The sequence below is a fragment of the Leptinotarsa decemlineata genome, unplaced genomic scaffold, assembly GCF_025532065.1.
Source record: "Leptinotarsa decemlineata unplaced genomic scaffold, Ldec_3_MD MMD2_tig00000199_RagTag_RagTag, whole genome shotgun sequence".
In the NCBI taxonomy this organism is placed as follows: Eukaryota; Metazoa; Arthropoda; class Insecta; order Coleoptera; family Chrysomelidae; genus Leptinotarsa; species Leptinotarsa decemlineata.
The window spans coordinates 13432722-13459636 of record NW_027412544.1 but is presented as its reverse complement, the minus strand read 5'-3'; the positions used below and the strand labels follow the sequence as shown (position 1 = coordinate 13459636).

Genomic DNA, 26915 nt, shown 5'->3' with positions numbered 1-26915 from the left:
TTGGATCAAAGATCTTTCAAGATTAGTTTCAAGCCAATTATCGGCTCATGAACATAAGAAATATTTTTGTGATGGCTGTTTATTATATTTTTCTAATGAACAATTACTATTACGTCATAAGATAAATGATTGTAATCACTTGAGTACTACAACACCATCAACCAATTTCAAAGTCAATAAATATGGGAAAACGGTACCTGAAAATATACTAACTTTTGAAAACTTTGAGAAACAAATGAAGGTACCATTTGTAGTGTATGCAGATTTTGAATCAGTACTGAAGCCGATTCAAACCACTAAAACAAATCCTGAATACTCGTATTCGATCAAGACATTCAAACATGAGCCTTATTCATTTGCTTATTTGATTAAATGTTCATACAATGATGATTTATCAAAATTTGTTTCGTATAGGGGTGTGGATGCAGCCCAAAAATTCGTTAGCAAAATCGAAGATGATTTGAAAAATATTTATGAAAATCATCTCAGGTTTCCTATTCCTATGGATGTACAAACTCCTGAGGAAGAGGAACAGTTTGCTTCTGCCACAAATTGTGGCATTTGTTCCAAACAATTTAATGATGGCGAAGTCAAAGTGAGGGATCATTGTCACCTCACAGGAAAAAAAAGGTCCCCTGCTGCTCATTCATCTTGTAATTTGAATTTTAAATTGCCAAATTTCATTCCTATAATTTTTCACAATCTCAGTGGATATGATTGTCATTTATTCATAAAGGAATTGTATAAAAACAAAGATAAAGTGGATGTCATCCCACAAACTAATGAAAAATATACATCTTTCACAAAACATCTCTTTACACACTCCTATACGGATAAAGATGGTAGGGTGAAGAAGAATTATTTGAAAATGAGATTCATTGATAGTTTCAGATTCATGCCTAGTTCTTTGGAGAATTTAGGTGCAAATTTAACATCTGATCAGTGTATCGAGATGCGCAAACATTTCCCACAAATTGAAAATTTCAATTGGATGAGAAAGAAAGGTGTATTTCCCTATAGTTTTGTTGATGACATCGAAAAACTGAATCATCCAAGACTTCCAACCAAAAATCAATTTTATGATAAACTCAATTGTGAACATATATCAGATAATGATTATGGGAGAGCTCAACTTGTTTGGAATTTATTCGAATGTCAGGATTTGGGTGAATACTCTGATTTATATTTAAAGTCAGATGTGTTACTATTATGTGACATTTTTGAAAACTTTAGAAATATATCTGTTGATAAATATAAATTGGATTCGGCACAATACTTCACTGCACCCGGATTATCGTGGGATGCCATGTTGAAATATACTAATATTGAATTGGAATTACTAACTGATATTGATATGGTTCACTTCTTTCAAAAAGGTATTCGTGGTGGAATAAGTCAATGTAGTGAAAGGAAACATAAAGCAAACAATACATTTTTACCGGATTATAATCCAAATGAACCATCTTCATTCATTTCATATTTGGATGCAACAAATCTATATGGTCACAGCATGTCGCAACCATTACCAACAGGTGAATTTTCATGGTTAGCACCTCATGAAATTCTCAATCTTGATATAATGAATGTGGATATCGATAGTCCTCATGGATATGTATTGGAAGTGGATATACATTATCCCCAAGAACTTCATGATAAACATTCCGATTTACCATTCTTAGTTGAACGTTTGATACCTCCATATGCAAAATCGAAAGTTCCCAAATTAATTCCAAATTTAAACGACAAAAGAAAATATATTGTTCACTATAGAAACTTACAGCAAGCTGTCAATCATGGTTTGATAGTGATGAACACACATAGAGTATTGAGGTTTAAGCAATCATGTTGGATGAAGCCTTATATAGATTTGAATACTGAAATGCGTAATAGGTCTAATAACAAATCTGAAAAAGATTTCTACAAACTAATGAATAATGCAGTCTATGGAAAAACAATGGAAAACGTAGACAATAGAATTGATGTTAGACTCATTACACATTGGGAAAATATAAAAAGAACTATAGGTGCTAGTTGTCTCATATCTCGACCAAATTTTAAAAAATGCTCTATTTTTACAGAAAATTTTGTTGCCATTCAATTGGCTAGAGTAAAAGTTCATTATGATAAACCACTATATTTAGGATTTTCCATTCTAGAATTATCTAAAACAGTTATGTATGATTTTTTCTATGGATGTATCAAACAACAGTTTGGAGAAGATGCGTCCTTACTCTACACTGATACCGACTCCCTTATTCTCAAAGTAAATACAGACAATTTCTATGAATTTATCAAAAATAATATAAATAAGTTCGATACATCTAATTATAAAATAGGAAACCAATTCAATATTCCAGTGACAAAGTCAGTTCTGGGTAATTTCAAAGATGAATTCCCAAATGATCCAATAATCAGCTTTTACGGTACAGGTGCTAAAGCGTATTACGTGAAATCTGTTGATGGTGAACTGAAGAAGGCCAAAGGTGTGAAACGATCTGTTATAAAGAATGAATTGACATGTGAAGACTATGAAAAAATCATTGAAGAGGGAGGTATGATATTCAGGAAGATGAACTCGTTCAGAAGCGTATTGCATGATATTTACACTGAATTGAAAAATAAAGTCGCTTTATCGTATCATGACGACAAGAGATTCATCATTCCGAATACCACTCGAACTCTTCCATGGGGTCATAGCGATATAGAATTTTATCGAAATGATCCTAATGATAACATTCGTTGGGTGTCTGAAATCGTTCATTCTTTTTCTCAAGAGAGCGCCTTAGACCAACTAATCAATTTGTTGACTGTAGAGATGAATAATTGAATTATAATTCGAAGTATTATTGCTTATTCCTTCAAACCGGAACATTCTTATTTGTGATTATTTGTGATTATTGTATTATGTATTGTATATGTATCACTTTTACCAAGTTACTTAGATGAATAAAAAATGATAAAAATATTATTTGTTTCATTTCTATTTTCCTAACCAATTACTGTAAAGTATATAGCATAATGTAAATGAAAGAAATATCAGTTTGAAAAGAATCATCGTAGAGTGCACAATGTCTAAAACAATCGATAAGTTTGGTAAAAAAGAAAATTGGGTGGTAATGTCATTCGAGGTCCTCCCGGGATTGGTTTTAAATTAACAAAAGATGGTCATTATGACATGCAAAGAAAAATATTGAAAAATATAAGCGAACCAATTGACAAGAGTGATCTAGGGCGCCTTCTCCGGAGGAGCCACCAGTTGTATTGTCCCCATCGGAGGAGGCTCCCATCGTATTCACTCCGTCGGTGGTGCCGCTTTCGCCGATGCTGGCAACACCGGTGACGAATCCTGAAGTGTTAGTGCCACAAGTGCGACAGCCTATCGGAGAGGTTAGTGAAATGTTGGACAGTTTTCTACAGAGATGTAAGGAAGCAGAACATGCTTCTCGAGCTAGTGAGGCCGCGTTGGTTAAAAGGAAGCGCGAAATGGCTGAAATTGTTAACCGACGGAGGGAAGCAGAAAAAGTAATAGCCGAACTAGATCGGAAGTATGCATCTCTGGAGAAAAAGTGTGAAGCAGATACCTCTTCGATAGAGACTTATAAAAAGTTAGTGACTTTTATAAAAACTTTCCCATAGATTAAGTGTAAGTGTAGTAAGATTAGTTTTAGGTTAGTTAGGAATATTTAATTAAGATAGTTTTAAGTTTATGTTTGTAATTTTAGGAAATAAAAATAAAATAAAAAAAAAAGAAGTGAAATTAAGGGTGTACATTGTTTTGGTTTGGTACACATTGAACAATGCGATGGTTGGAGCATTTTTCTTCACTTCGTCTCATTATTATTTCCTTTTTTTATTTCAATTACAAGTTCTTCTATGCAAATACCTCACATCAATTTTTGTGTTCTCTATTCTATTGTAAATAATCTCTTGGAAAGAAAATATGTTTCATAATGAAATCAATAAGTATATTTCATATAATTCATATAGTATTTTCAATTTTCTCTTTCATGGAATATAGCTCATGTCATTTTTGAAATTCATTCCCACTTAATCCCCTCTCCTCCCCACTCCTCCCCCACTCCCTTTCAAAAGTATAAAAGTAGGAATTATCTGTTGGAATATTCAGTTGATCAGCCACCTTCAACATGGAACCTGATTCAACTACTGAGCCGTACAGTGACCCAGCGCATCAACATCCTTACTGGGCTTCTATCCATGAAGGTTTGAAGGTTTCGTTACCTCCACGACGGCACCTCACTCGATGAATTATGATGACATAATTTATGATGATCGGATACAAGTGCTTCACGTTACTGGAACCGATCAAGCGGACCTGTCTGATGGGGATTATCCAGATCCCTATGATTGGCGGAATGATTACGAATGGGATACACAGTCCGGAAACACAGACGACGACGACAGCGATGACGATGATGACGGTGACGCTGACAATGAGTCCGATGATAGTCCTCCACCATCCCCTATCCTGATTGATGAAGTCCTGAATTCAGACGATGATATGTAATCGTTTCCTCATTTCTCCCATCCTTTCTATTCCTTTCCTTTCCTTCCACGGAGTACACACTTTTTGGTTGGTGTACACGAGGCACTGCGAGGTTGGGGCAGTGTCTTTTTCCCTCTCCCTTATTAGTTTTTTTTATAATAATCACTCAGAGTTTCTCATAATAATAATCACTTAGAATTTCAAGAAAATTGTCATTCTTATTGCTTTCGAATTTCAAACACTGAATTGTTCTACATTTACACTTCACCCCCTCCTTTTTTTTCCAATATAAATAAAGCATCAATCCCAGTTCTATATCATTCTTCCACAATGTCGAGTGCTGATTCCACCACCGAACCGATGAGTGTACCAGAGTGTTCTATGACGAGTACAGGCCCCATCCAGGTACATGGAATAGATTCAACGTTCGATCATTTCAGTACAAATTTTGCACAAATGCTGCAACGTATCTATGATCTACCTGATGATTTCCCGGCACGTATGGAAGAAGGTATGCAAGAGGAAGTAGAGGCAGAGTTAGAGATGGATGTCAATGAGTTAGACGATCTAGAGGATAACGAGCTAGATAATTATGCTAATGATGATGCCATTAGTATATCGTCTGATTCAGATGATTATGAGGATGACATCATCAGTATATCATCAGATACAGATGATGATACAATCATCATTGTTTCTGATGATGATGAGGAGCGTTAGTCCATACCATTGCATGGATTAATAAAAAAAAACAGCCCTTTTCAGGGCTACAATTGAAGACTGAAACAATAAAAAAAATAGCTCTTTTCAGAGCTATCATTATACTTTCAAACAGAAACAGGTTCATACCATTGTTAACATTATAGTCTCAAACAAAATGTATGTATGTAAAAGTATTCATCATTATATGCATACAATGATTGACAAAATGCCAACTTCAACTTTCATTTAAAGTAGTACTCATCATATGCATAGATATTCAATGACTATCAAATTCCAAATATCGACTTTTCAGTCAAAGTAGTAATTTATTTGTCATATAATGTATAGATATTCAAAGACTAACAAATTACTTAGACTTTTATTAGTCAAAGTATTCATTTGTCATATAATCTATGAATACTAATACAACTAACTACTGTTTGTGTGAATAATGTAGCCCTGAAAAGGGCTGTTGTTTTTTTTTGACCAGTAGGTCCACGGTTATTGTGCCACAGGTTGGACATTATTACATATAATACATGTAGATACTCGAGTGAAGTTTGTTAGTGGCCTCTCGCAAGCTTCACACCAATTCTGCCCCATTTCCATAATTGAGACAGTGTTGTGGGTGTTGACATGGGCATACCACCCTCCATTATTGTTTCTATGCGAATAAAACCGAAAGCAGCACCAACATAGTTTTTTGTTCTCTCCATCTATTGTGCTGATCAATACGTATGCATCCATTGCACAATACAAATCCAAGGGATCTTCCAGTGTCTCACTGACATTGAGCGTTCGCATACCGATCCTCAAAGCACCATCGCCTTCAGTTGTGTCAGCTTCTATCCCTTCATCATCTCCTTCTTCATCCATGACCCTCTCAAACTCCATCACGTCATCATCTTCGTCGCTTTGGTTGGCCTCGTTTTCAACTTCGTCTATCTCATCTTCATCGACTCCAACATCTTCTGCTTCAACTATCACTTCCTCTAGCGGAACATTGACATCCTCATCATCTGATTCGTCTATCCAATTGTTTTCATCAACAGCAGATATTCTATTTAATGCAGCATTTATTTTTGCAGTATTCATCTTGTTGTTGTTTGATCACAGTTGTAGAGAGTGAATGAATGAACTCTAGGTTTGCAAGTCGACTTATATAGGAGGTGATGCGACTCCCACTTGACTCGTTTAGAGTGGAATAGTAGGAGAAGTTATCCCACTATACTTTCACATGATGTTGATTTGTATAAATAGAGATCGTAGGTGTAGGAGAGAGCATTCAGAGTTTCTGTAAGTCATCTCTTAATATTTCTAATCGAATTAGTAAAATGCCGTTTCCAAAAGAGTGGAATGAAAAACCAAAAGTGTGTGTCTACCCAATGATGATTGCAGGGGCTATTGTGTGCTACTTTTGTCAAATAAGTAGACCTAAGGATTCAATCAATCCATGTACTGGTATGTGTAGTGATTGCGTGTTGCGGATTCAACTATCGCCTCCTTCTCATCCACCGAAGCGAACAAAATCGGATTATCGTCAACAACAGTTACAGTGTCTGAAGTGTTCCGAACCTATAATATTTAACAATATAGGTATCTGTAGAAATATTTGCGGTACCTGTGCTGCCGTTCCAACTCCACTGCAACGTTGTTTGCGTTGTGATACATATTCCATGAATTGTTGGAATCATGTATGCAATGCATGTAGAAGTACTTGGGATCTGTGTGAGAAGGTTGGTCAACTCTACCCCAATAGGAGAATCCATTTTTTTCAATGTTGGTGTTTGACGCACGAGCAACAACTATTGAGGAATAGAGTCAAAGAACGTTCCACATCCACAGAGACATATTAACATTTTTCATTTTATATTTTTTATTATCGTTATTGTCCTCTATTATTAATAAATATATATATATATATATATATATATATATATATATTTTGAATTTATTTGTATTATTTTCTAACATTTAAAAATACATGCATGCAACACAAAGTTTTCCTCTTAAATGACAAAGATTGTTACATGCGTGAATAGTTTAGTGAGAGAGCGCATGTGCCAGTTGATGAAAGAGCGCATGCGCTAGTTTATTTTCTTCTATAAATGGTGAGGTCTCAGTAACATCATCACCTTTCCTATCCACATTCTATTGCTATCACATATCATTCCTCAGACCTTAATAATCATGAGCTCTATGCCGCTATTGATTGCTGAAGATGGTTCACCACTTGTTGATATCGATCAGACTGATTTTGAAAATATTCCAGTATTACATTTATCCAGTCAAGATTCGATAAATGATTTTGATATTAACGACTTCGTTAACTTTGCAGATGTGCCAGAACCAAATGAGCAAATTATTATTGAAAATCCGATCGTTTCACAATTATCATCACTCAAACACTCTTCATCTACCCTTCCTCTTGGTGTTGATAAGAAATCTAGAACAATCAAGAGGAAGGTTACTAAGGCATCTTCATCGATTGTCACTGACTTTAAAGAAAAGAAAGAATCCAAAAGTGTTGTGCGACAGAAAAAACCCGCAACGAAAAGTGACAGATCGAAGAGGAAGCCAAAAGGTACTCCTAAAGAAATGAAGAGTGATTTGAAAGCTGAACCGCTATCTTCTTTCAGTCCCCTCCATCGGATTGGGGAAATGAAAAGGAAAGCAAAATACCGTCTTGTAAAGGCACAGATGACTATTGCTGAACTTGAAAAGAGTGAGCGAGCTATTAATGCTAATAATGAAACTCTTGAAGCATTAGATGCCAAGATTGCATTAGCGAAGGTTGAATTGGCTAGAATGTCTAAAGATGCTGATGAACTCCGTTCAAAAATAGGTAAAGATAAGCAATTCCATCAACGTTCGAGAATGCAAGCTCAGGCTGAGCTTGAGCAGTCGACTAAGCTTTATGAGACGGCATTATCAGTGAGAGATAATTGGCAAAAAGAGTTGGATACTGCATTTCAAAGTGACGGCGATTAGTTTTGGGAATGATAATGTGTTTTCAATATCGTGAGTTGAAAAATATAAGCGGGAATGGAGTATACAATTAATTTGGTTTGGTATACACAGAACATTGCGAATGGCTGGGGCAATGTTTACCGCTGCGATATTTTTCAATTCACATACTTATAATTGAAATGAAAACAATAATGAACTTTAATATTACTTTATTCATAAAAGTCACCATTAGATACATTTAAACCATATTTGATTCATCAATCCAAGAATTTTGTTCGCTAGGAAGACCTAACCACTTTACATATACTTTATTTTTTCTTCTCTTCAACACCTTCTCAATCAGATATACGTCAGGATTCTCGGTTCGTAATAACTCTTCTTCGTAAAAACATCCTCTAATCGGCTGTTCATTCATATCTTCAAGATTATAAGTCGTTGGGATGGTTTTATTAATTTTAACAATCTTGAATAGCTCCGTGGTAAAATTCGCAGTGTAAGACTTTTCAAAAATATTTTTGTATTTACTTATACGTACAATATCATTCAATTGGAATTTGGGTTTACTTTGTCTTCCTCCAATTCCATTGATACCCTTGAATTTCAATTTTGTTGTTGAATCAACATTGATGGGTGCCATACCTATTGTACGATGAACTTTATTATTATATCTACTAGTTATAATTGGAAGAATATCAAGCCATTTGTGGTGACCTCTCATCGAAAATTCCTTGTAGAGCCATGCCTTTATTGTACGAATCACTCTTTCTGCTATAGCTGCCTTCTTTGTGCTGAATGTTGAATAATGATTGATATTATATTCTCGCATGAGAGATGAGAAGCTTCTATTAAAAAATTCTTTCCCTTGATCGCTTTGTATATGTTTAGGGGAAAATTTGGCTTTCTTCAGTACATATTTCATTGCATTAGTTATTGTACTACCTGTTTTATCTTTAACTGGCACAGTCCATAGATATTTTGAGTAACAATCAATTACTACAAGTATATATCGGTATCCTTCATTACTTTTTGCATAAGGTTGTAGTTCAGCTAGATCTATTTGCCATAGATCTGCAAAACCTTTGATGGTAGTTATTCTTCTACGAAAATTACGTCTTGCAGGTCTATGTAATTCATTAACAACTTGTCGTTTGATATCACTTACTTCATTAGTCATTCTATTTCAATATGATTAAAGAGAAAAAAAGTGATAATGTTACTGCATTGAATGATGATGTGACAGTGATCATTACTTATGGATATATATTAATATATTATACCTTCTTCACGTAATTCTTCAATTATTGAAATTATTTCATTATCATGTCCGGTATGTCCAGCTGACTTTGATGCTACCAATAGTCGTAGGCGAGCAACTAACTCTTTCGGTGAATTCCAGTACACATAATTCGCAGGTTTAGAATTATATGTTTTCTCCATTTTCACTCGTTTGAGTGCTCCACCAATTTTACTTCTACTCCTAATTGGATATTGTCGTGAGTCTAATAGTGGTTTGATGACTTCACGAAATTTTTTAGAATTTGTATTTTTAAAACCATTCTTCAGATGATATTGTTTATATGGAGCATTCGTTATTTTCAATATTTTGGAATATACTTGACGAGTTTCTTCATTATCAACATCTTGTGGATTCTTCAAAAAGATCATATCATATAATTCTGGACTACCTGCGCATTCATATTTTTTCACTTTATTAGCATCCCAAAATGAAATGTTTCCATCTTTGAAATGTACCACTAGACTTCCCATTTTCAGCTTTTGTGTAATTGGATCCATACGTACGCCAAATGTTCCATCATATGCTGGATTTCTAGATTTTACATTATTCAAATGTTTCATCAAAACATCTTCACCACTTTCATTCATAACAGGTGAGATGTCAGGATCCGAGGAATCGATGTGGGACGATGATGGTGTTTCGAATAGAGTTGTTCTCATATCGTCTTGAAGTGTGCTCGTGTCACTATTCACAGATGATACACCATCAAAAGATTGTTTTCTTCCTATTGGAGTACTCATGGGATAATTTGAAGTAGATTGAACAGATCCACGATTTGGTGATAACACTGCTGATTTAGAAGTAGCGTTTGATGATAAAACATTCAATGGTTTCATTATGGGCTCATACAATCTTTCAAGTGTCGAACGATTTTCAATATTATCATTCTTGATAGAGTTGAATTTCTGTCTGACAGCTTCTGTTGTCTCTACTAGTTGACGTTTCAAATTCATTTCATTGTTTTTATGTTCAGAATCGTTTTTTGTATTCATAATGCCCTTTTTAAATTATAGCTCAATTCGTTGATGAAGTGACCTCTACAATATTCAGTGATCGAATAAGTTTCAAAAACAAGATCATGGGTATATAAAACTATCGAATCCTTTGCGATATCTACCTTCATCTATTTTTCTATCCTTATCAATTACTAGAAATCCATATTGATCCTCCCAGCATTTAACACACATCAATTGGAATTGTTTGAATGTTACATCGGGTGAAACATGATCTGAATAAATGTGATGTAAATTCGTCTCATCTTGTTTGAACATTATAATGAAATTGGTATTGTCACGCACTAACTGTTTGGGTACCCGTGAATATGTCTGTGCTAGATAAAAACAATCAACATCCTTATGACGTCCCATACAGAAATATGATCTAATAATATCTTGCTTTTCACATATCACATCATCGGAAATGAAAACAGAATTAGGCTTAGCGTCGGAGGGTTCCACTATTTCTGCATTATTGCTGAATGTATAAAAACCTAATCCTTTTATAGGTTCCAAAACACTTCGCAAGTACTGATATTTAGGTTGATTGAGTGACTTCGAATAGAGATACACATTTCTAAATCTCAATCCTTGTGGATGTGTTAATAGTGATATCATTGCATTCGTCTTTCCACAATTTGAAGGTCCTATAATGAGTCCTCGAACTGATGATGGAAGTAGTGGACCATGTCTGAATACTCTTTGTCCATTCAATCCACACCCAAATTTCTCATCTAGATTATCTACAGCAAACTTTTCTTTCTGTTTTACAATGCGCATCGTGCCGTGGTTGGAGACTATATAAATGTTATTAGCTTATTCATTTCAATGTGTACCATCAAACGATACGGACGTATTGAAAGTGATCGTAAAATTAAAAGAGGTTGTGGTTTTGTTAATGATTTAATAAACAAACTTCCTTTCGAATTACATCTACCTGGAGGATATCAATACTGTGGACCGGGTACAAAATTGAAACAACGTTTAGCTCGTAACGATCCTGGAATCAATAAATTAGATATTGAATGCAAAAAACACGATATTCAATATTCTAAGCATCCATCTGATCTTGCAGCAAGACATTTAGCCGACAAAGAACTTGAATACAGCGCTTGGGATAGGGTTAAATCAAAGGACGCGAGTATTGGGGAAAGAGCAGCTGCATTACTTGTCACCAACATTATGAAAGCGAAAAGACATATGGGCATGGGTTGTAGTACCAATAAGAAAAAATGTAAGAGGAAACAATCGAAGAAAAATAATATTAAAAAAGTTGCGTTTGGTGCTGGGATAGTCCATAAAGTGCGAAATGTATTGAAGAAAGCTGGTGGGAATCAATTTGTGACGAATAATAGCAAAAAAGCTATCACTGTGGCATTGCAGGCGGCACGTAAATACCTTAAAGCTGCCGGTGGAAAGAAGAAAATCCGCACACCACGCATAATTCCTGTTCCCAAGATCGGTGGACTTTTACCATTGATACCAATTTTTGCTGGACTATCCGCACTAGGAAGTTTGGCGGGAGCCGCTGCTGGTATTACCAAGGCCGTGAATTCGGCAAAAGCCAGCAGAGCGGCTTTAATGGAAGCCAATCGTCACAATAAAACCATGGAGGCTGTAGCATTAGGCAAACGCGGAAGTGGAATATATCTCAAACCATACCGTAAAGGTTTAGGACTATATTTAAAACCATACAAAGCCACAAACAAAACAAAAAACTGATTGAACCCCTACCTCAGAGGCCTCTTACTGATCTCGATCTCAGTTATTATGCACAAAAAATGAAAATTCCACATTTTCGTGGTGTTTTTATGCGTGATAGATTACCATCTTCAGGTCCAAAACAAAACGAGACAGCTATTGTTAATTTAGATGGAATAAGTGGACCAGGAACACATTGGGTGGCATATAAAAAATGTGGGAAAGAAGTCACATATTTCGATAGTTTTGGAGATCTACCCCCACCATTGGAATTGACTCGATTCTTTCGAAAATGTTCGAATGTAAAAATCAAATATAACTATGATCGACAACAGAAATTTAATACAGTTCTCTGTGGTCACTTGTGCTTGCAGTTTCTCTCTAAATAATTTTCCAAATAAAAATGGATTCAACACCAAAACTGGATCGGGAGGCTATCAAGGGAATGGGGTTTTCACTTAGAATGTTTTCAAAATATGGTACCTTGAAAAAAATGGATAAAGTGATGCTTGCAAATATGCCTAAGGAAGTGATACTTGCATGTGTTGCACATGAGATTGCATATGTTTGGGAAAAGTTGCCTAAGCATTTGCAAGATGACATCGATATAATGAAACATAGATATTGTTATGAGCACCACCACGATCAAAATTCAGATTCGGATGTTAATGATGGTCCTATACCTCGAAAATCTATGTGTTGTATTTGTAATATAGAGGATGTGAATATTGGTATCAATAAAAATGATACTTATTACAATACAACACCTTCCAAAAAGTGTAAATTGTCTCAAATGTGCTGTTGCTGTGTACAATAATAAATTGAAATGTGTTTCAAAATATTCATCAGTCATGTCACGAAAGTTCGAGCTACAAGCTGTCGGGACAAGTGTCTTGAGTGCGGATTTTTTTCCACCAATTGAATTGGATAGGAACAGTCGTTATGGATTAGGACTTTTGGGATTCTATGGATGCAATACAATCAATAATATAACTGAAGCTAATAACTTAGTTAGTTTTAGAATCAGTAATGACAACTCATCGATACCCCAAAAGTTGACAATTGAAATTCCATGTGGTGCTTACGAAATAGAAGAGATCAATGCCGTCATACAGAAACATATCAGGTTCAGATTGTTTCATGATAAAAAACCAAATGATGTCGTTGCAGATGATATTTTCTATCTACACGCCAATAATAATACATTCAAATGTGAAATGCGATCCAAATATGAAATTGATCTGACACATCCAAATTCTATAGCAGAAATGATGGGGTTCGCTCATGGAATATTTCCACCAAATCAGATACATGAATCATCATTACCAATAAACATTACAACTGTGAGACTTATCCGCTTAGATTGCAATATAATATCAGGTTCATATATAAATGGTGAAGAATCTCACATTCTTTTCTCATTCGATATTGATGTTGAACCTGGCTACAATCTTACTAAAGAACCACACAGTATTATATATATGCCTGTCAGTCCAGAAGGTCGTCAATTGATTCACAACATTACAGTGCGTATTTTGGATGAAAAAAATAACCTTATCGATTTTGGAAGTGAAGAAGAGATTTTCATTATTTTGGAATTGAAGAAAATCGAATAACTGTTGTTATGGGTTTCATTTACAATAGACAAAATCGCATTGAACAATCCCAAACGAGTTGCACTATCAAAAAGAAAGGTGTGCATAAAAAGAAAAGTGTGCATAAAAAAAAGCTCATTCCACAAGTGTATGCTAAACAGTTAGCACATAACGCTCTGTCTGTGAGTGATCTTAAATTTTTGAAATCGATTGGATTGAAAGTGAGAAAATAACAATGGTGCTCGAAACAAACAGTGAAAAGTTGAATATATTCAATGAACCAGTGCTCGATCATTCTCTCATAAGTTTACATGAGCACACATATAAGCCCTATGGATCACCGCTATTCAGGAATTCGGATGAAATCAGAATTGCAATCAATAATCAAGATGTTATACTAGATATTGCCGACAGCTTCATTTACATAGAAGGTAAATTCACCCCCAAAGATGTAGCGAAAACATGCTATCTCTCGAATAATGCAATTGCATTTCTCTTTGACGAAATTCGTTATGAAATGGGTGGTGAACAAGTGGCTGTTGTTAGAAAACCTGGGATAACATCTACAATGAAAACCATGATATCATTTGGACAATCTCATGCTAACACATTATTGACATCTGGTTGGGGACTTTCACAATTGAAGCAAGATATCTTGGATACAAACAGTCATGTTTTTAGTGGAAAACTACCACTGAAATATTTGATGGGTTTTGCTGAAGATTACAACAAAAGTATCTTGAATGCCAAACAGGAATTGATTTTGATTATCGCTCGATCATTCAAAAACTCGTATATAGGTGAGGTTGATGCTGATTTGGAAATAAATAAAATCGAATGGAAAATAAGACATATTGTACCAGATGATAAACACAAGCTAAAACTTTTGAGTAGAATAAACAAAAGCGGTCTGAATGCCAAAATCAAGTTGGCGTATCGTATGTGGGACCTCTATGAACTACCATCATTACGTGGGACTTCTTCAGACATATGGGCCATCAAAACAACTAATGCATTGGAAACTCCTCGTTTTGTCATCATCGCATTCCAAAGTACTACCACATCTGAAGATAGAACACAGGATATTACAAAATTCACAACTGCTGATATCAATAGTATTCGAGTATACTTGAATTCTGAAGTTTATCCATATGAGCGTTGGAATTTGAATTTCGATAAAAAACTTGATGCTCCTGCTTATTATGCTTTTGAGAGTTTCCAGCGAAGTTATTATGATAAAGATATGAGTGAACCTCTGATGGACATTGGGCAATTTAGAGAGAATCCACTATTCGTCATCGATTGTTCCCATCAACCGAATGCAACAAAATCATCAACTATTGATATAAAGATTGAGTTTGAGACGAGGAAGACCAAGTTTCCAGACAACACTAAAGTATATGCATTAATTTTGCATGATACAGTTTTAACATACAATGCATTGGATGGTTCAGTTCATAGCAGATATTGACACTTTTTTTCACTCTATCATATACTGTTTTATGATCTTTTTTTTATTTGTAACTGACTTATATCATGTATTGTATTTTATATCATATTTATTGTTTTGTAATCATTTTCTATTGTATTTCATGAGATTTAAATAAATAAAACATGAAAATAATTCAAAGTTTTTTATTTGACATTATTTATGATTTACAGGAACATATAGACTATCTAAAATAACTTCTTTCTCATAATCATCATTTTCGCGACCATCTTCAATTTCCTCTCGATTTTCATCATTCAATTCAAAGTGATGAATAATCCATTCTGGCAAGTATGGTTGGAGGCTATACAGGAATCTTCTTAGGTTCAGTTCAATCATAACCTCACAAAGTTGCCACAATTCCAATTCATTATCCAAAAATTTGTTACAAACTTCTGCACCACTCCAATACTTCTCAGCATCACGAAGGCATAATTCGATTTGTTTTTCATCATAGCATACACTCATATCATAATTGCTTGCATGTTCGGCTCCATCACCCAACACCTTCAATTTAGACGACAAATGTTGAACCGATGATTTGAGATCTACAACATCGACCCAATCTTGACTTGCGTACTGCATCCACATCTTTAAATGGTGGAACTGAAATCGAATAAAAAAAAAACAATAAGCAACCTCCAATTTTTCAGTGATATAATACTCACATTCCCATTTTACTTGTAGTTACAAAGTGGGTGTATTCAACTAAGTTAGTAATGTTTATATTTCCATATAATTATCATCTAATATATGAATATTAATAAAACAATAAGAAATTCATTATAATTACTATTATTATTCAATCATATTGAATTTGACTAGAGTTAGCGTTTTCACACCAAAAAACTTTGTAAGCTATGACCTAAAGAAATTCGCTATAAATTATTACAATTATTATTCAATCATATTGAATTTAACTAGAGATCGCGTTTTCATGCCAGCAAAACTTTGTTGGCTCTGTCCTAAATACACCATCGTATATTTACCACCTGATGAGTTGATACAAGATATATCGTCATCACTGAATTGCAACGAAATACGTTTTGGTAGCCATGTTTTAAATAATTTATCATTGCTCACATCTTGCAAAGTTAATAAAATTGATTTACCAAATCGTGTAGAATAAGTTGACATATTTTTAATTATGTACACTTCATCAATTGGCAATGATGATAAGGCCTTTTGCTCTAGTATTTCAACCTCCTGTACAATCAAATTATTAATTTTATTCAAGTCTACTTTTGAAACGGACATGATGATAATATATATGAAAATATAAACAATTTCCAACAGACAAATACACTCACCGTCTTCCTTCTATTACGAACTGAATAACACTCTACCAATTGCTAACTGCTGCAGATATATTCGTCTACTGATTTCATAGTGTGCCAGGCATTTCTTTTATATTAAACAGTGCGAGTCACCCCCACCATGAAACCGTGAAAGGTTCACATTGCTAGTTGCTATCCACTAGAGATGCCTGACGTCACAGCCAAGCCCATCTCCCAATTTGATGCGATAACAGTTGCCGGCACGAGCAAGCAGTGATCGTTGCGCTCTCGGAGAGGGCAGACGTTTGCACAGTCCTCGCCCGCCTGCGTGTCACCATCAATAGCGAGGGTAGGGTGATGCGTTACGTCACATCATTCACTGCTTCGAGAGCGATAGCCGAACAAGCAATTGTCGTTGCGCTCTCGGAGAAGACAGACGTTAGCACAGTCCTCGCCCGCCTGCGTGTCACCATTGATGGCGAGTCTGGGGCGTTACGTCACATCCTTCACTACATCGAGGGAGGTGAGAGCAGACCGATGAATACGCATTACTCTGCCACACGTCGTGGAGTGAACATGTCGCTCTCTAGCCGTTGAACGGTTATTGCTGTGACGTCACTCCACTACTAACTTGGTGCCCTCACACCGATGGAGCATTCATTACTTGGAGGATCTTCGAAGTATGCAGACGTATGTTTGTACATAGACAAACAAGCACATGATGAAACCCTGTACCGTGCATTCTCTAACACACACACACACATACACACACAAAATCTCACATGAAAAAAAAATTTGAACGATCCATGCACCAGACACTTCAAGGTCACAACGCCTTGACTTCACTGCACAACAAAAAAAAAGCAAATAACACATCATATTGGTGGGGGGAGGATTAGAACCGGGAAAAAATTTCTGAACGATCCATACACCACACCCTTCAAGGTCACATCACATTGACTTCACCAAACAACAACCAATAAAAAAGCAATTAATACGTCATAGTGGTGGGGGGAGGCTTAGAACCGGCTCAAATCTCCTACTTGTGAGGAATCTATGTCAATCGACAAGGATCCGGAATTTGAAAATACGGATTTACATGTTCAAGTTCAGCGAGTAATTTTAAATATTCATGAATGCTTGAAGAAGGAAAACTGTCACACTTCACAGAATGCTATTGTGAATAGAATATGCGAGTTAACGAAACTATCTCGTTCGACAGTTCTTCGAGTCATTAAAATAGGGGATGTCATTGACCATGCAATGAAAGGAAAACAAAGGAATAAAAAATTCGCAAACGTTGATGATGTTACAAAAGATGTGATTCGGCGAACAATTTATGGTATATACCAAAAAATTAAGTACCAACGTTGGAAATGATTTGGTATAAATTACTCGACTATTCCGATTACAATTACAAATATTTAGAAACTTTACGAGGTGTTTTATTGTCATGTGGTTTCAAATATAAAAAATTGAACAATTGGATGGTCATAATGGAATCGACACGCATTGTTCAACTCCGACAAGAATATTTGTCAAATATGGCTGGGTAGACGAAACCAAGTATTGTGCTTTGAACATATCTTCTTCAAGGGAAATCGTGTTATAATTTTGCATGCCGGGAATGGAAGTGGTTTCGTACCTAACGCTTTGCTTCTGTCGGCCAAAAATATAAAAGATTCGTCTGCTGATTACCACGAAAATATGACTGCGGCTTTATTCGAAACCTGGTTCAGTGAGCAGCTTCTCCCAAATATTCCTTCAAACTCGGTTCATCATTCTCGGTTATTGACTACAATACCAAACAATAACACGAAAAAGCAGATATTGTTGATTTCATGCGAAATCATGACATGGAAATACCCGAAAAGATTCCAACGAAAAAGGTAGTACTGGCGACCATAAAAAAGAATATATTATTGATTCGATGTGTGGAACACGTGGTCATATTCTCTTACGTTTGCCTCCATACTATTGTGTGTTCAATCCAATTGAAATGGTTTGCGCCAGAATGAAAGAAAGCTTGCGGAAATGTTATCAGTCACCGACTTTGAATGCTGTAGTGCTTGACAATATAAGGCGAGTGGTAAATGAAGTATGTAATAGTGATGTGTGGAAGAACTGTGTGGCCCACGTTATAAAAGAAGAGAACAAATATTATTTGCAAAGTTCCATAAATCCGATCTTTATTCAACACGATGATGATTCCACCTCATCCCAATATAGGGAAGAAGAATTTTGATTTTTCTAGCAATTTTGTTGGCCTCTATTATTTTGTAAATATATGTTTGACGAGAATTCGGTGTGATTATTTGTGGTTTCATTGTTTTTAGAGTTTTCGACTCGGTAATCAACTACCTTAAATTGCGTAATTACGTTTTTCATAATTACCCATGGTGGAAAAATTCAGTTGAGAAAAATTTTTCATGTGGTGATCAATTGCTATGATTGTAAGAATAAGTAACTGAAAAACTACCACTGAAAAATAATATGCCGACGCCTATGTCGAGGCGGGAATTTCTTCTCTGTGCTGTTCCAATTGGTATTGGAAATACTATATATGTTTTTTACAAATACAGGGTGGTACATAGAAAACGTACTGCCGCATGAAAGAATAACAGCCAGAGATGACTTTTACCAGAAATCCAAAAAGTCGTCAATATATTTGTAAGGAAGACAAGTTTTGACCAGAAAATCATTTCAATGGAGAGAGAGGAATACCTCATTGAGGATTTCCGATTTTCGAAATCGCTTGTTCGAAAATTGGTTTACTTGGACTCGCTTTTGGATGGGAGGCGAGGGCCCGAAACCCTTTGTAATTATTTTCACTATCTTTCTAGTAGAAATGCTTGAGATACGGAAAAGTTACTACTAAAGTAATATTGTGAAGAGGAAAGATTTTTCTGTCTGAAATGGATAGGTTCAAAAACTAAACTAATTGAAAACTATTCTTTCACATGTATTTCATTTTCCAAAAAATGAAGCACCTCTACAAAAATTACAATGATACAACCCATGCCTATGAAAGTCAATATTCTAATTAAACAATGACAGACCAAGTTTTACTTTGCCTTTCAATAAGATTGAAGTGCCAACATAAACATTCATTTAAAATAATTCGAATGGCGATTATCGTAAAAATATCGATTTTCACTTATTCCAAAATAATTGTAGTGATTATTTTACAAATTTGAATGGTTTTTGAATTACCTTATCGCCCCAATCTGTACAATTTGTGAACATTAACTTTCGATTTTATTGAGAACGATAACAATTAATTTTTATAAAATTTTATAGAGCTTTATTATAAATATCACAACCAATAAGTTCGTTATTAAACTTTGGATATATAATTACAGTAATTATCGAGGTAATTATCGCATTTTTTCTCAGTTGAAAAATTATGCAACATCATTCGTTGCAAAAACATTAAATAAAAACATAATAAAAGATATAAATTGGGAAATCTAAGTCTAAAAAGGGATTGAAGAACTACCTTTTTCGATGATCTGTGAATGAATCTGTTGATACTACTGTCTCTACTCATTAGCTATTCGTTATGCAAATGATGCATTTCAATATCTGCCTTCATGTCGTATCAAACTTCAGAGTGGTGAATGTGACCTTGCAGGCTGTTGTTATCAACCGGATGATTTGTTCAAGCGGAAAATAATGCATATCAGAGATGAAGATATTCGAATCAATTATAACACTTATGAAGAAGAATATATTTATTGAAATAGGTAACCCTAATATACAATACTATATAAAACATATTATTAACATTATAGAAATTGGAAATAAAAAAATAAAAATTTGTAGTTTGAAAAATAACGACATATGCTATGAAAAATACATTGTCCATATAAGTGCAGCGCCAATACAATGATAAATAGAAGAAAACAACATACAACATACATAGAATGTAGATATAGTTTAAAATTGAAAATAAAAAAATTAAAAAATAAGAACTTCTAGTCTGAAAAATACCGACATATGCTATTAAAAATACATTTCAATATAGGTGCAGCTCCAATACAATAAATAGAAAAAAAACAACATAGAAATACTACACAGTAAAAATGGGGTGTTCTATCGCGAGTGCCGGACAGTGCAAATCACTTTAGCCAACCCCATTCAGGTCGTAGGTGCATTTTGAGCATTTCCATCAGTCCTGAGAGTTTCATCGTTCCACCTCGAATATTACGGAAGATATGGGGGTGTTTCCATAAGAAGTGAGACAAATTCGGATTTTTCAGGACTGAAACTTTTTCAGAAAAAAAGTGTATTCGTAGTAAGTTGGTAGTCCTGATAACGAATCTGAAGGAATTTTGAGACTATTTTGCCCCCTAATATGTTTTACCGTACAAATAGAAATACTACACAGTAAAAATGGGGTGTTCCATCGCGAGTGGCGGACAGTGTATATCACTTTGGCCAACCCCATTCAGGTGGTAGGTGCATTTTGAGCATTTCCGTCAGTCCTGAGAGTTTCATCGTTCTACCTCGAATATTACGGAAGATACGAGGGTGTTTCCATGAGAAGTGAGACACTCTGTATACTAATTATCCTACATTTTCAGTATTTTAATATTGAAATATATATATATATATATATATATATATATATATATATATATATATATATATATATATATATTTCAATAAGATGCTAAATTTTTAATATTTGAAAACTTTAGATGATGAAAAAATAACAGAATTAATTTTAGTGAAAAACTGTTACTTATAGTTCTTTTATAAATTTACTGATAGTAGGTATTTATTATTATTATATAATATATCAAACCTAAGCAAATAATTTCAAAATGTCCAAACCAGTCTTTCTAACAATTTGATATCTGCATATCAGAAATTCAGATCCAAACTTCACTCCATAAACTACATAATAAAATTTTAGTAACGGACAAATTTGATAAAAAAACGATTTCTATTTTCAAATTGTCCTTTCAGCATGTAATATTCGACCCCCACCTTCCCACCCGTAACAGGTGGCCACCCAAATATTGAAAATTCAAATCGCCAGGTAACCCTCGAAAAAACCCTATTTATAGAATTTTTGGGCCCTGCCAGGATGGCTAGTAAGATCATCAGATTTAACATTATTGTTTACTTATTTCTATACTCTTGAAAATATTAAGGAGTTACAAAAAAGAGTCATCAGATAATCCGCTCATTCATCCCAGAAACAGGAAGTAAGTAGATAATGTTCGATAAGCCTTTTTTCAAAGAATTTTCCGTTATTGAAGGAACATTCATTTCATAATTTAATTTGATGACTTTTGAAATGTTATATTTTTTTAATTAATATAAATTCTGTTGATTTCTTATTGTCCTGGTAATTTGACAAACTTTTTATGAATTCAATAACAAAATATGTTGAGATAATAACTTGTAGTTACCAAGGAGGTATTTTTTCATTTAAAGTTTAAAAGTTGGAGTTACTACTTTTCAAGAAACAGTTTTTCCTTCTTTGGATAGTCATTGAATATATTTTGTACTCGTCAACAATAAGTTGTTTTGCAAATGTGTTCCTTCCTCAGATTGTCATTGGATAATATTTTGAAAAACCCCTATATGACATCAATTCTCTTTCATCATTATCAACTAACTAGAAATATCTGGAAATGTACATTATCTGAACAGTAATCAATGAAAACTCATGTTTATAAACATTCAACGAAAACCCACTGCAACTTTTATGAAAACCGGTAATATTAGATATCATAGTTTTGTGAGATCTGCATACGGTTTAATTTACTTCAAAATATTACTCACCAGAATAGAAGTCTTCTAGAAACCAACTCAAACAGGAAGAAGTCCCACACAGAATCAAAACCGGACTACGTGCAGATAAACAATGACACTACTGATGCTCAGTGCACTCCGATTTATAAAACACATGTTAAAATACTTCCACCATGGATCTAAGAATAGTGTGGTGTGGAGTTTGATAATTATTGTTTATTTACCACAACCATTTGCCATTTGACAGATCAGAAAATCGATTAGAAAAGAAAAGGGACTCAAGTGCCATCTGCTAAGTAGTAGCAAAAGTAAATGTGTTTCGACTTTGGTTCAGAGAACTTTTTTATAAGCTTTATACCATTGTTTTATTCTGAAGGTACTTTACGCAAAACTTATTATATCCGATAGAGGACAGCACACACGTTTATGATTGATTTACAAATATATGTATTATTTATTGTTTTGCGATCGGAAAATTGTCTTTCGAGGTACATGTCATTTCTAAAACGACAATAAAAACAATGTAACCCAAAATATAGGTATATTGAGATATCAAGAGGCATACATTGATCTGTTCGAACTGGAATGTTGAGTGTGAAGAAAAACAGAAAAATTGTAATAGAAGTAAAAATTAATTCTGATGTATAGGTAATTCCTTCACCTTATTTCGTTTACAAATAGTAAAAACAGTAACAGTGAATGGTTTGGTGTTGGGAAAAAACTCCAATAATATTTATAACTATACACCAAAGGTTCCAAATCGTCCATCACAAGTACTTTAGTTATATTGAAAAAATGCTCTCTGTAATGAATTATTCGCATTCACAGGTGTAGTTTTGATTTTAATGTACATTTCATTGAAAATTTCATCTAATACCTATATGTGTGAAATCATAGCGTTTCATTTCATGGAAGAAGATTTTCCAACTGGATGATGGATATTCCGGTGAAAAAAATGGAAATTTTTTGCCATTTGGTGATCAAAAGTACAATTACGCTTGTATTTGTGAGCGGCCTCATGTTTTCAAATTAGATAGATGCATTCTAATGGCTGTGTCTGGGAGTCGAATTTTATGACAAACTTGATGGTGAAAACCGCATGTCGATAATAATAACAATAATAATATAATTTATTGTCATGAAGAATAAATCTTGTAGATAAAGCTTGAGAAAATAAATACAAATGTAAGTATAGAAATATAAAATGTGAATATAAAAACTTACAAAAAAGTAAAGTTAGAACATACACTACAGATCAACGCCGAAATTTGGTATCAACATGGTTGTGTACAGACTTGTTTAAAAATATTATCAACACTCATATAGTAGATATATAAAAATATATACTTATATATAATACACACCCATTGCACCAGACAAACAAACATTTATATCCAAACAAGAATAGGTATAAGCAAAAATCTTTTATAATCTAAATTCAAATATGCACATTTTGTCACGCAAATTTATCATTATTGAACTCCTGCAAATTATAATAGGGTCTATCAAAAAAAAGTTTTTACTCTTATTCTGAACATTTTGTTGGTCAAATTTGCTTGTCTTATATCTGAGGGCAAGTGATTAAACATCTTGACCCCATTGTAATAAATACAATTCCTCACCAAATTTGTAAAAGGAATCAGCAATTTCAACGCAGTAGAAAGGGTGCTATAAGAATGGCATGAAGCCTCAAATAGGGACATATTTTTGTAAATGAGGCAAACTGATTCCAAAATGAACAAATCAATCACTGTTAAAATATTTTGCTCAACGAATTTGTGTCTGCATGAATCACGAGGTTTAATCTTACACATATACCTGATAGCCCGTTTCTGCAGTACTAATACAGACAGAAGTGCTGATGAATTGCATAGTCCCCAAAAACGGTGTTCCATAACGTAGGTTGTATTCAACGAGGACGTAATACACAGTTCTGGCAGTTTTGATTCCCAAATTTATCATCGTTATCATCCATCATCGTTTCTGAATTAGAGCAGGTTGTAATCTTTCTTCTGTCATTTCTTGTTTCTATGAAAACATCCATAAAGCACTTTTTTACGTAAAATTCAATGGTGTAAAAACTTATGTTTGCATATGAGATATTAGTAATTATTGATGGAAAACTATTTTTTTAATGGGACAGTCTGTATACTCCTGCATATATCAATGAAGCTCAAAATTACCTTTCCAAAAATGTAACACTCTTGATGTTTTGCTAGAGTCATCTTTGAAATACATAGATTTTAGGTTTTCAACAGCTCCTCAACCGACTATTTCTTCCAACTCCTTATCCCTATTTGATTCATATAATTTATGCCTTTTCTTTTCAAATTGACCACCATCAATTAGGTTCTGTCGCAATCTTGGGAAAATGTATCTAACAGGTTGTCTTCTCTCTGGATACCTCTCGTGATACAAATTGGTTGCTGCTTCTGCATTCTCCCCGGTTTGTATAAAACAGATTATCATATCCCATTTTTAATAATTCTCATACTTCATTGCGAATGTGTTTGAAAATTGAACAAAAACTAATTGAAGAGCGGCTTTACTGCTTAAATAAAAATTTGACAGCTACCAGTAAATATTTCGATTTTATTTTATCGTCGTATCGTCCAGAGCTCATTTGATCAAAGTGTGCGTTTCAAACTCTACAAGAAATAGTTTGAAAAGACTAAAAAACACGCTTTTATAGCATACGAAACTTAAAATTGAAAAATAGATATAGTTCAAAAACAAAAAACACGGTTTTGAAGAACATTGAACTAAAAAGTTGAAAATATATTTTCAAATAAGCTTGAAACAATAACGAACGAAAAATACTAGTATTATTGTAAAAAAGGCGACGGTGCTTGATATAGAAAAATATGGTGAAGCGCCCACGTTTTTTCTCACAATAATACCAGTATTTTTCGTTCGTAATTGTTTTAAGCTTATTAAAAAAATATTTTCAACTTTTTAGTTCGATGTTGTTTAAAAGCGTGTTTTTTTAAAACTATGTTTATTTTTAATTTTATAGTTTCGTATGCTATAAAAGCGTGTTTTTTTAGTCTTTTTAAACTATATTTATTTTATCTAAACTTTGGGATCAATCAGCCGTTTATTGTTTAGAAAAATGACCATGATATTTTCAGATTCCGGAGAGGGAGCCTGAAAATCAGCTACCAAGCCCAAAGGCAGCAGACGCGCAAAGGAGTGTTACAAATAAGGCAGCAGGCGCAAACTGAAATTATAATGAAATAATATATAAGCAACAAGCAATAAATCAAAAATTTTGAACGAGATGAAAATTGAAAATTTTTAACAAGAAATGAAAATAAAAATTTTTAAGCTTTCAGGCCAAGTTACTTCACGACGTTTCGATTGTTAGTATCCACAATCATCTTCGGGTGATAACTGGACTTATTCCTCACAGATCTGACTATTTAGGTCATTCGAGTGGTTTCACCTATGCCCCCTTCCCTCTCTCCACTTCATCGGTTTTAGCGGTAGCAGACCGTATGGCGGGAGTTGGTCGTGTTCGGCTTGATTACAGGTTCCCATATGTTGCGTATCTCTACGCTAGTTTGGCTAAATGCGTTATTCGACAGCATATATGCAGCTTCTCTGACTTTTTTCCTAAACCAGTGTTCCTCCTTGTGGATGATTTCAGCTTGAGACCACTTGATGTTATGTTGATGAGTCCAAACATGCTCTGCTATTCTTGATTTGATGGTTTCTCCTCGCTCTGTGTGTTTCTTGGGCTCGGCAATGCGAACTTTCAATGGCCTCTTAGTTTCACCGATGTATAATTCTTCGCACTCGCAGGGTATCTAGTAAATGCAATTCTTGGAATCGCAGTACACGTGTGGTGGCTTGGTTTTCTTGAGGCTGCTACGGATAATGCTCCCAGATCTGAATCAGGTTCTAATGTTTTACTTGGACCCAGTTCTTCTTATCCTTCTCGACAATCCTCTGATGCAGGGAAGTACGAGTACTGACTGTGGTGGCTTCCCTTGGTGCTCTTGCTGTCTTCTAGCCAAGGTCTGTTCCACCAGCACTTTGAAGTAACCATTCCGTTGAAGGTAATTTTTGATGATGCCTAGTTTATTTTCCTTTGTAATACAGAGCTGAAAAGCATGGTTTGCTAGAGTTTTGATAATTCTTCTCTTATTCAATTGATGGTGGTTGAATTCCTGGTTCAGATACTGTTTCGTCTGAGTGGTTTTTCCGTATACGGATGTTTCCCATTTATTGTCGGTCCTCTTCACCAATACGTCTAAGAATGGCAATTCTTTGTAGACTTTTTTCTGCATCGTGAAAGTGATGGAAGGACTTACGTTGTTGATGTGCTTCAGAAGGTGTCTAGTTCTGCATTTCCATATTATGTGTCGTGTCCACGTATCTCAACCAGATTCGGGCTTCTTGTGGGCTTCTTCAATGGCCAGAGTTCTCATCTTTTTATATTTTGATTTTCATGGAATTATTTTCCAGCAGCTTGACTGCATTAACCTTTCTCGATTTCATATCATTTCTAGAAATATGTGGATTCTTTTTTCGAAGGCATTTCAGGTTGCTTTCCCAATTTCTGCAACCGCAGTTGTCGGCTGATTGGTCAAATCACCAACACTGACATAAAA

General features: G+C 34.5%; 1 protein-coding gene across 2 annotated transcripts in view; it reads right to left on the bottom strand.

The window, feature by feature from the left end:
- The window catches only part of LOC111508268 (prolyl 4-hydroxylase subunit alpha-1), a 77734-nt gene extending 55186 nt beyond the window's left edge, over positions 1–22548 (bottom strand). Inside the window, exon 1 of one of the 2 annotated variants that reach the window (XM_074172970.1) lies at positions 22330–22548. The gene's annotated coding sequence lies outside the window, so the exon portion shown is untranslated. The remainder of the gene's footprint in view (positions 1–22329) is intronic. The other variant, XM_074172971.1, reaches the window with a different exon arrangement.
- Positions 22549–26915: the final 4367 nt, after the last annotated feature.